Raw genomic sequence first — 11,300 nt, forward strand, 5'->3', positions numbered from 1 at the left:
TAGCCAGAAAATGGACTTTTATGTTTTCACTCAAAAATCGAGTTTGGGAAATACAAGTGATCACAGATTTTTATTGTTTTGGCCCTAGCTCCTCTAGTTTAGCCAGAAAACGGACTTTTATGTTTTATTGGTTTGGCCCTAGGTCCTCTAGTTTAAAAATCGAGTTTTTGTGGGAAATACAAGTGATCACAGATTTTTATTGTTTTGGCCCTAGCTCCTCTAGTTTAGCCAGAAAATGGACTTTTATGTTTTTACACAAAAATCGAGTTTTTGTAGGAAATAAGAGATTTTCATTGTTTTGGCCCTAGCTCCTCTAGTTTAGCCGGAAAATGGACTTTTATGTTTTCACTCAAAAACCGAGTTTTTTTTGGAAATACAAGTGATCACAGATTTTCATTGTTTTGGCCCTAGCTCCCCTAGTTTAGCCAGAAAATGGACTTTTATGTTTTCACTCAAAAATCGAGTTTTTGTAGGAAATAAGAGTGATCATTTCATTGTTTTGGCCCTAGCTCCTCTAGTTTAACCAGAAAATGGACTTTTATGTTTTCACTCAAAAATCGAGTTTTATTAGAAAATACAAGTTATCACAGATTTTCTTTGGTTTGGCCCTAGCTCCTCTAGTTTAGCTAGAAAATGGACTTTTATGCTTTCACTCAAAAATCGAGTTTAGCCAGAAAATGGACTTTTATGTTTTCACTCAAAAATCGAGTTTTGTTAGGAAATAAGAGTGATCACAGATTTGCATTGTTTCGGCCCTAGCTCCTCTAGTTTAGCCGGAAAATGTTTTCACTCAAAAATCACAGATTTTCATTGATCACAGATTTTCATTGATCACAGATTTTCATTGTTTTTGACCTAGCTCCTCTAGTTAAGCAGAAAATGGACTTTTATGTTCTCACTCAAAAATCGGGTTTTATTAGGAAGTAAGATTGATCACAGATTTTCATTGTTTTGGCCCTAGCTCCTATAGTTTAGCCGGAAAATGGACTTTTATGTTTTCACTCAAAAACCGAGTTTTTTTTTGCGAAATACAAGTGATCACAGATTTTCATTGTTTTGGCCCTAGCTCCTCTAGTTTAGCCAGAAAATGGACTTTTATGTTTTCACTCAAAAATCGAGTTTTATTAGGTAGTAAGAGTGATCACAGGTTTTTATTGTTTTGGCCCTAGCTCCTCTAGTTTTGCCAGAAAATGGACTTTTATGTTTTCACTCAAAATTCGAGTTTTATTTGGAAATACAAGTGATCACAGATTTTCATTGTTTTGGCCCTAGCTCCTCTAGTTTAGCCGGAAAATGGACTTTTATATTTTCACTCAAAAATCGAGTTTTTGTAGAAAATACAAGTGATCACAGATTTTCATTGTTTTGGCCCTAGCTCCTCTAGTTTAGCCAGAAAATGGACTTTTATGTTTTCACTCAAAAATCGAGTTTTTGTGGGAAATACCAGTGATCACAGATTTTCATTGGTTTGGCCCTAGCTCCTCTAGTTTAGCCGGAAAATGGACTTTTATGTTTTTACTCAAAAATCGAATTTTATTAGGAAATAAGAGTGATCACAGATTTTCATTGTTTTGGCCCTAGCTCCTCTAGTTTAGCCAGAAAAGGGACTTTTATGTTTTTACTCAAAAATCGAGTTTTATTAGGAATTACAAGTGATCACATATTTTCATTGTTTTGGCCCTAGCTCCTCTAGTTTAGCCAAAAAATGGACTTTTATGTTTTCACTCAAATGTTAAGTAAATTTCATGATGTTGCCTTAGCTCTTCTTGTTTAAATAGAATTTTAAAATTAACAGTTTTTTACTTTGACAAATGTTACCATTTTGAGTTTATAATTTAACAGAAAATATTAAACAAACCGTGGAGTAGTTGCCAACCTTTAGAACAGTTCGAGCTAAACTAACAGCTGTTGGAGTTAACAGAAAATTATTGAAAATTTACTTAGTTTTATTTCTCAAAACATTCCTCTTTAAACATCATTGTTCTCTTTGAAAACATCACACAAATGGAATGAAATGAGAGAACATACAGGCCAGCAAGCAAGATTGATTGAGTAAGTGTTTGAGGAGGGTTGTATGTTGTGTTGTAGTTATTGTTGTTGTTGTTGTGTTGATACCATCATTTTATTTATTTACTCTGGCTTAAGTTTGAGTGTAATCACAAGACTGTCAGAATTCAAACGGCTGTAAAACGAAATAGACGCGTCGCGCATTGTTAGAAATAGAAAAAAAATTGAAATTTTTTTCTATATAAAAAATAACTTAGTGTTTAAAAAAATATATAAAAAAGAAACAAATAATTTTATAAATAAAAAATTTCTATAAATCTTTAAAAAAAATAAAGAATTTTCTTTAAAACTTTAGGCTAAGCTGAAAAAAAGGTATAAAAATTTAACAAAAAAATTAAAAATAAAACAACAAAAATATTATTTTTAAACAAAGTTTATCGTTGTTTGAGAGAGTGTATGTTAAAGTTGTTTAAAGTGCCTAAATGTGTGTATGTGTGCATCACTATTCCTGAGTTAAGGATTCTTTTGTCCTGCTTCTACTCTGCTCTTGCCCTTCAATTACAAAAACAACAATAAAAAAGTGCAGTGAACGAACACCTATAACAGCTTTTATTTATTTATTTGTAATTTGTTTATTTTTTTCTTCCTTTTCTCTCTTTTTCTCCCCACCACCCATTTTTGTTGTACCAAAAGTGCTCTTTCTACCTTTACTAAGGTTTTTGTGTAGTTTAGCATTGAAAAACTTTCTTGTTGTTTTTTTTTTTTTTTATTTTCAAAGGGTTCAAGAGAAAGAGCAAAAAAGTTAAAAAAAATCGTCAAGTAAAAGAAAATAAATATTCCGTTCTTTAATGCTCAGTTATGTGGAAAATTGCAGTGTAATTTAAACTGTGCTGTTGCTGCTGCTGCTGCGACTGCTGCAGCTACTGCTGTTGTTTGTTTTTGTTTTCATTAAAAATTTAATTGATTTTGATTTGAAGTGCTTTTTTGTTTTGTTTATCCCCTAAATATTTATTGTGTTGTTTAAAGTTTTATATAAAAAATAATAATTTCCTTTGTTTTCTTCTTTACCAAATTTTAGTTAAAAATTATAAACAAATATTAAATATTATAAAAAATATATAAACAAATAAAAATAAACAGAAATTAAAACAATCTTCAAAAACCGGATTTCCAATTGACCAATGTAAGTAAATTTAATGTTTTATTTTTTTAAATAAAAATATATTTGTTTTGGAACGTAAAGTTTTATGTTTTTAATAAACTAGAGAAAACATAGAACAGAACAAGAGTAAACCCAGAACAGAACTAGAACAAAACTTGAAAAGAACTAGAATATAACTAGAACAGAACTAAAAAGATAACTGAAACAGTACTATAACAGAATTAGAAGAGAACTAGAACAGAACTAAAACAGAACTAGAACCGAACTAAAACAGAACTAGAACAGAACTAGAACAAAACTAGAACAGAACTAGAACAGAACTAGAACAGAACTAGAACAGAACTAGAACAGAACTAGAACAGAACTAGAACAGAACTAGAACAGAACTAGAACAGAACTAGAACAGAACTAGAACAGAACTAGAACAGAACTAGAACAGAACTAGAACAGAACTAGAACAGATCTAGAACAGAACTAGAACAGAACTAGAACAGAACAGAACTAGAACAGAACTAGAACTAGAACAGAACTAGAACAGAATTAGAACAGAACTAAAACAAAACTAGAACATAACTAGAACAAAACTAGAACAGAACTAGAATAGAGCTAGTTCAGAACTAAAATAGAACTAGATTAAAACTGGAAAAGAACTAGAACAGAACTAATTACCATCTACATAAACATTTGCTATTAATCTTTAATATTAATACAATTTATTTTCGACATTATCTCAAATATTGAAAAACCATTTTTGCTCAAAATGTTTGTTAAAACATTACACGTTTTCCTGTTTCTGTATTATAACTCTGAAGAAAAAAATCGATATCTTTCAAAATCTTCGAATTGTATTTCTCTTTGCTTTTTATTTTTTTCTTTCAATTCGCAAATCTTAATAATATTTTCTTTTATCTATAACAACATTTATTTAATATTATTTATACTTCTTGATGATGCTGACAGACGTTAGTTGGGTTCAGTACATTTTACAATTTAGTTTGAATTTTTTGCATTTTTATTTTGGGTCGTACGTGTTTTTACTGATAATCACGTTTAGATGTCACGTTTTTTTTTTTGCTCATGAACATGGTTCATTGTTGCTCTAAAACAAAAAAGAAATATATGGAAACGCAAAAAAAAACAAGAAAGAAGTTTATTTGCCAAACACCAATAAAGACAAAAGAATAGACCTAATTTAAAGAGTCATAAGCAATGAAACCAGAAAAAAACTGTCAAACATCTTTGTTTTATTTTTAGCTCGTACAAATAATTACAACGCAATATTTCCGGTTTCGCCATTACCAGAAGGTCCTTTGACGCTTGCAGAGATTGTTACAAACACATACTTTTGTTCAACACTTTGTACAGTATGATATTCTAAGTATTAAGGTTTTAGAAATATTTACTTAACATATACAATCTCTCTCCATCACTGTTATATTAACAAATACTTATAATTATTCCAGAGTTGGAATATCACAAAATGTAAAGAACTTTCAGATGACAAAAGGTACCTTGGTGACAAAGGAACTACAACTGAACTAGAACAGAACTAGAACAGAACTAGAACAAAACTAGAACAGAACTAGAACAGAACTAGAACAGAACTAGAACAGAACTAGAACAGATCTAGAACAGAACTAGAACAGAACTAGAACAGAACTAGAACAGAACTAGAACAAAACTAGAACAAAACTAGAACCGAACTAGAACAGAACTAGAACAGAACTAGAACAGAACTAGAACAGAACTAGAACAGAACTAGAACAGAACTAGAACAGAACTAGAACAGAACTAGAACAGAACTAGAACAGAACTAGAACAGAACTAGAACAGAACTAGAACAGAACTAGAACAGAACTAGAACAGAACTAGAAAGAACTAGAACAGAACTAGAACAGAACTAGAACAGAACTAGAACAGAACTAGAACAGAACTAGAACAGAACTAGAACAGAACTAGAACAGAACTAGAACAGAACTAGAACAGAACTAGAACAGAACTAGAACAGAACTAGAACAGAACTAGAACAGAACTAGAACAGAACTAGAACAGAACTAGAACAGAACTAGAACAGAACTAGAACAGAACTAGAACAGAACTAGAACAGAACTAGAACAGAACTAGAACAGAACTAGAACAGAACTAGAACAGAACTAGAACAGAACTAGAACAGAACTAGAACAGAACTAGAACAGAACTAGAACAGAACTAGAACAGAACTAGAACAGAACTAGAACAGAACTAGAACAGAACTAGAACAGAACTAGAACAGAACTAGAACAGAACTAGAACAGAACTAGAACAGAACTAGAACAGAACTAGAACAGAACTAGAACAGAACTAGAACAGAACTAGAACAGAACTAGAACAGAACTAGAACAGAACTAGAACAGAACTAGAACAGAACTAGAACAGAACTAGAACAGAACTAGAACAGAACTAGAACAGAACTAGAACTAGAACAGGACTAGAACTAGAACAGAACTAGAACAGAACTATAACAGAACTATAACAGAACTAGAACAGAACTAGAACTATAACAGAACTAGAACAGATTTAGAACAGAACTGGAACTAATCTTTTTTACTTCAGTATTTAGTATTAGTCATTACTTTAGTATTAGTCATTGTTGCAAAAAAATGGTCCTTCAGATTCCTCTCAAGAACTTACGCACTTTCTGTTATTTGTGAACGTAGATGTTATAACAACTTAACACACCTATGTAAACATTAATACATACTAAAGTATCCAACCATCCTGCCACATGTTGTAAAGTTTTTGTTTGTTTTTGTTTTCTCTCCTGAAGTTTCTAGTGTTTGTTTTTGTGTGTGTGTGTGTGTTTGAAGAGTGTTCTCTTTTATTGCTTTTGATTAAGTTTTTCATGTTGTCTGCGTATGTGTCTGGTTTTCAATACAACTGGGAATTGAATGTTAACATAAAAAAAGAAGTTATTGTCCTGTATGTTGTTGTTATCCTTAAACAAACAAAAATGAAACACGTGCCACACGAAATTGGTTTTTTTTTCTTCCTTGTATTCATGAAGGAATATTGTTTTGTAAATTAAAAATTACCCGGAAGCATAAATGTGAAATACATTTAACAAATTATTCAAAAGTTTTCAGGAAGCTAAAACCCAATTATATATAACTAATATAGTTTAATACATATCGATTGAAAACCCATTTAGTAATTTTCGTATAAAAGGTTTCGTGTTATAAATATTATTGATTTTTTTATGTTAGTTTCTTCTTATTAATTTTTATTACATAGTTATAGAGTGAATTTATTTTTAAAACTTTATATCATCTTTTAACAGAGTTTGTTTGTGTGTATGCTTGTGTGCATTTTATCCTTGAACAAATTTTTTTCCCGTTTTTTTGTTTTATTACGTTAGTCCTAAAGTCGTCAATGTCATTTAACAGGCGCCAGTTGTATTTCTATATGTATAACTTTACAATGATAAGAATGAACACAATCGCCTTAACTTTTTTTCTTCATTGTGGTATGACAGCAAATAAATTGTATTTGTGAATAGATAATAGTGGGTGTAAGTATAAAAGGGACACTTTGAATTTGAAAAGAAAAGTTTTGGTTTTAATCATAAAGCTTTTGGTAGTATCTAATGAGCTTTAATCAAGAGTTTGAGCCATTTTTATAGAGCTTTAAACTTTATATAGTAAATAAGCTTATATTGTGTTTATTGTTTATCTTTATAAAGCACAAACTTAGCTTTATCTAGTTTAACTTAAATGTTATCAAAGCTACCTATTAGTCTTAACTTTACAACTCTAAGGAACTAATATTTAGTATAGCTTAGTAGCTTTAATTAAGCTTCAATTTCCAATTAAGTCAATATTAAACTTTCATTCCATATAGTCCCAATTAAACTTTATTTGAGGACCATTTTGTTGCCCTAACTAAGCTTTAATCTTGGCTCTTTATATAAGAGAACAAATATTTCTTTAATCTTTGAACTTTTTAGTTTCAAGTAAACTTAAATCTTGGTTTCTTATATTACCTAAAAAAGCTTTAATCATGCTTTTACACATCAAGTCACAATTGAGCTTTAATCGTGGCTTCTTTTATAGACCATGTTTTTCTCAAATCAAAGCTTTAATTGAGACATTTCCAGCTTAATTTGTAGTCCTAACTAAACTTTAATCGTAGCTTTTTATATAAGAGAATTAAATAAGCTTCAATATTAGAACTTTTTAGTTTCAAGTAAACTTCAAACTTGGTTTTTGATATTACCCTAAAAAAGCTCTTTATATAAGCTTTAATCATGCTTTTAATCATAATGTTATAAATGAGCTTAAATCGTGGTTTCTTTTAAAGTCCGAGTTTATCTCAAATCAAGGCTATAATTGACACGTTCCCTGCTTAATTTGTAGTCTTAACTAATCTTGGCTTTTTATATAAGAGAACTGAGTAAGCTTCAATCTTTGAACTTTTTAGTTTCAAGTAAACCAAGATTGAAGTTTTTGATATTACCTAAAAAAGCTTTAATCATGCTTTTAATCATAAAGTTACAAATGAGTTTAAATCGTGGTTTCTTTTAAAGTCCGAGTTTATCTCAAATCAAATCTATAATTGACACTTTCCCAGCTCAATTTGTAGTCCTAACTAAGCTTAATCTTGGCTCTTTATATAAGAGAACTGAGTAAGCTTCAATCTTTGAACTTTTTAGTGTTTGATATTACTTTAAAAAGGCCTTAATCATGTTTTCACACGTTAAGTCACAATTAAGCTATAATTGTGGCTTCTTTTAAAGTTTGAGTTTATTTTAAGTTTTCTCTGAGATCTGTATTCCCGTTGAGTTAAAATCACGCCTTCTTATTAGTAAAGGTTGAGCTTTATTCAAAGCATTTGAAATTGTTAAATTTAAGCTTCAAGCTCGGTTTCTTATTATTAAAAGTTGAGCTAAATTGTCTTAGTTGAGCTTCCATTGCGGCTTCCGTTAAAGTCCTTTTTGAGTTTATTCTAAAGATTATCATTTAGACCTATTTAAGTACTAAGGATGTAACTTCTATTCGATCTTAAATCTTGACCATTTGAGCTTTAAGCTTGGCTTTTTATTAAGTCCCATTTGAGTCCTATTTGTGGTATATAATTTTGACTTATTTAAGCTATAATAAAGGCTTCCGATTAAGTCCTTTTTAAGTTTCAATCATGGCTTAAGTTAATCACTAATTTGAGCATCTGTTATAATCTATAGATATCTTTAAGCTTTAATCGAGCTTAAAGCTTGTCTTCTTATTTAGCTCCATTTGAGTTTTGTTTGTGTTTTATTTAAAGCTTCAGTCAAGTTTGAGTCTTATTGATGGTTTATAATTCATTCTTATTCAAGCTATAATCAAGGCTTCCGATTAAGTGCCTTTTAAGCTTCAATCATGGTTTAAGTTAGGCATACACTTGAGCTTCAATTTTGGCTTAAGTTTAGCACACATTTAAACTTCTGTTAGTGATAAAAATTTTCCCCATTTAAGCTTCAGTGTTGGCTGTCGATATCATCTCATTTAAGTTCTAATCGTGGCTTGTTATTTGATACCGTTTAAGCTTCAATTGAGGCTCTTTATGTACATACGTTAGAGGTTAAATCCTGGCTTATTATTTAGGTTAATTTAAGGGAAATTTAAGCTTAAATCGTGGTTATTTCTTTAGTCCCAATTGGGCTTAAATCATATATACTTTAAAGTTTTTTCTTATCTTTCATCGTAGCTTCTTTACTCGTATCTTCTTATTTTGAACCAATGAAGCTTTAGTTATGGCTTTTTAAGCTTCAATCGTAGTAACTTCTTTAGTCTAATTTGAGCTTCAATTTTATCTTACAATAAAGCCTTATTTTGTCTGTTCAATCGTAGCTTTTGTTTTGAGTCATTTAAGATTCAATCGAGTCCTCCGTCCTCCGACTTTTTAAGCTTCAATCATATCTTTCGTTATTGTCCAATTTGAGCTTTAATTATGACTTTTTAAGCTTCAATTCTATCTTTCTATAAAGTCTTATAATTGAAGCTCAAAGCTCACGTTTGTGCTTTAATTATGGATTTTTATCAAGTCCTAGTTGTGCTGCTGTTGGTATTTTTTTTTATTTGATAGTAGTTAAGTTTCAATCCTAGCTTTTAATTTAGTTAGAATAAGGTATCAATTTAGCTTTCAAATTCGAGCTTTTTATGGTTTTCTTTAAATTTCAATTTAATTCCAATTGGATATTTATTATTAAATTTCCATGGGGTTCCAATCTACTCCTAAACATGTGGTCCCGATATAGCTTTAATCAAGCTGCTTTCATGTTCCTACTTTGTTCTTAATGTTGATGCTTGTGTAGCAATTTCTCTTTAGTCTTGGGAATTCAAATTGAAAAAAGTACCTTTTTGGTACTTTTGTAGAAAAGTACCATTTTATTAAATATAAACTAAATATTAAAACAAAAACTCTATAAAAATTTTAGTACAACTTCTCTAAGGTCCTTTTTTTGCAGGTTCCTTTACTTTTTTACTAAACTGTATATTAAGTTTAAAAAATTGTTTGTTTTTCTAAGTAGTAGGAGTTTTTTCTTTTCAACAAATACGCGGGACTCCAATAATAAACCTCCCACATTTTTATGTTTTTAGTTTGGTTTCTAATGTAGTTTAGTACATTGTATTAGTTGTTAGTTGATAAATTATGTACGAAACAAATAAAACCAAAAGGAACCCAAAAAAAAGTAGTAAAAATTTCAACAAATATTGTCTAAAGCCATAAAAGAACTAAATATGTATGTATTAAGGTTAAATTGTCCTTGAGTTAGTTCTTAGTTGTGGTTGTATTGTCCCTGTAAACATAATTATTTTCGATTTGAGGCAGTGCGTGTAAGTTATGTACATACATATATAGAGGGGAAAAAAGGATATTGACAATGAGGGGAATAAAGGGAAATGGGTATTAGTAGTACCTAATGCCATTAGTAAGTTAATATTGATGTCATCTTTAGAGTTTAAGTATGAGTTTAGTAGAAAAGTAAGCGGTATTATTGACTTGTCACTATGTGCATTAGAAAAGTAATAACTTACGTAACTGCTAAGTAAGTGTAGTCTTATGACAAATTAAAAGTATGTACATAGCTGTGTGAGTATGTTGTAAGTATGTTCTTGCGTATATAAGTGGCTAAGTATTACAACCAAGTACTCCCTAATATGAGTCATCCTGTTTAAACGTCATCAGGAAACATTAAACTTTTTTTCCTAAACAAAAATACTATTATATGTTGAGCAGAGTGTGTATGTATGTATATAATTGTATATGTATTGTGAATTTCTTTATTTTGTTATCGACATTTTTTATTTATTTTTTGCTTATTGTAACATACACTCACGCACGCACCCATTAAAAATACATATATTTATATGTATTTATCCTTGTTATCCTTGCTTTCATTTCTATTGTTTATTCTTATTTTTTGTTATTATTTTTGTGTTGATTTTATTATTTGTTTTTGTTTTTTTTCTTTCAGTTATTTAATAATTTTTTTATTGTATTTTTTTTGTTCGTTACTGAACTTTTGCCTGGAGCCTTTAGGCTCATAAATGTTTTTGTATGTCTGCTGTGGCAAAAAAAGGATGTCAATGCTTTTATGTGCTTGTATGTGGTGTATTATTTATGATCTAATAACATAATTTAGTTGTTAACTAAGACAATAGGAATATAAACTAAATACTATAGATTTTTCTTGTTGTTAATTTAATTTGTTTAAATTAAATTTGCAATAGGTTTGTGCGACAATAAGGGAATTTAGAGAGAAATTGTGGGAAATTGAGGGACTTAACCCTTGACTTACTTTAGGGCACAAGAACTAGATCTAAACTAGAACTAGATCTGAACTAGAAATGAACTAGAATTGAACTAGAAATGAACTAGAAGTGAACTAGAAGTGAACTAGAAGTGAACTAGAATTGAACTAGAACTGAACAAGAACTGAAGTAGAACTGAACTAGAACTAAACTAGAACTGAACTAGAAGTGAACTAGAATTGAACTAGAACTGAACAAGAACTGAAGTAGAACTGAAGTAGAACTGAACTAGAACTGAACTAGAACTGAACTAGAACTGAACTAGAACTGAACTAGAACTGAACTAGAACTGAACTAGAACTAGA

General features: G+C 30.0%; 1 long non-coding RNA gene across 1 annotated transcript in view; it reads left to right on the forward strand.

Moving 5' to 3' along the window:
* The first annotated feature begins 2,329 nt into the window (after window positions 1-2,329).
* The window catches only part of LOC124420766, an 18,640-nt gene continuing 9,669 nt past the window's right edge, over window positions 2,330-11,300 (forward strand). Inside the window, exons 1-2 of the long non-coding RNA XR_006941367.1 lie at window positions 2,330-2,379; window positions 3,086-3,190. This is a non-coding gene — a long non-coding RNA (uncharacterized LOC124420766). The remainder of the gene's footprint in view (window positions 2,380-3,085; window positions 3,191-11,300) is intronic.

This window comes from Lucilia cuprina, chromosome 6 (genome assembly GCF_022045245.1).
Source record: "Lucilia cuprina isolate Lc7/37 chromosome 6, ASM2204524v1, whole genome shotgun sequence".
Taxonomy (NCBI): domain Eukaryota; kingdom Metazoa; phylum Arthropoda; class Insecta; order Diptera; family Calliphoridae; genus Lucilia; species Lucilia cuprina.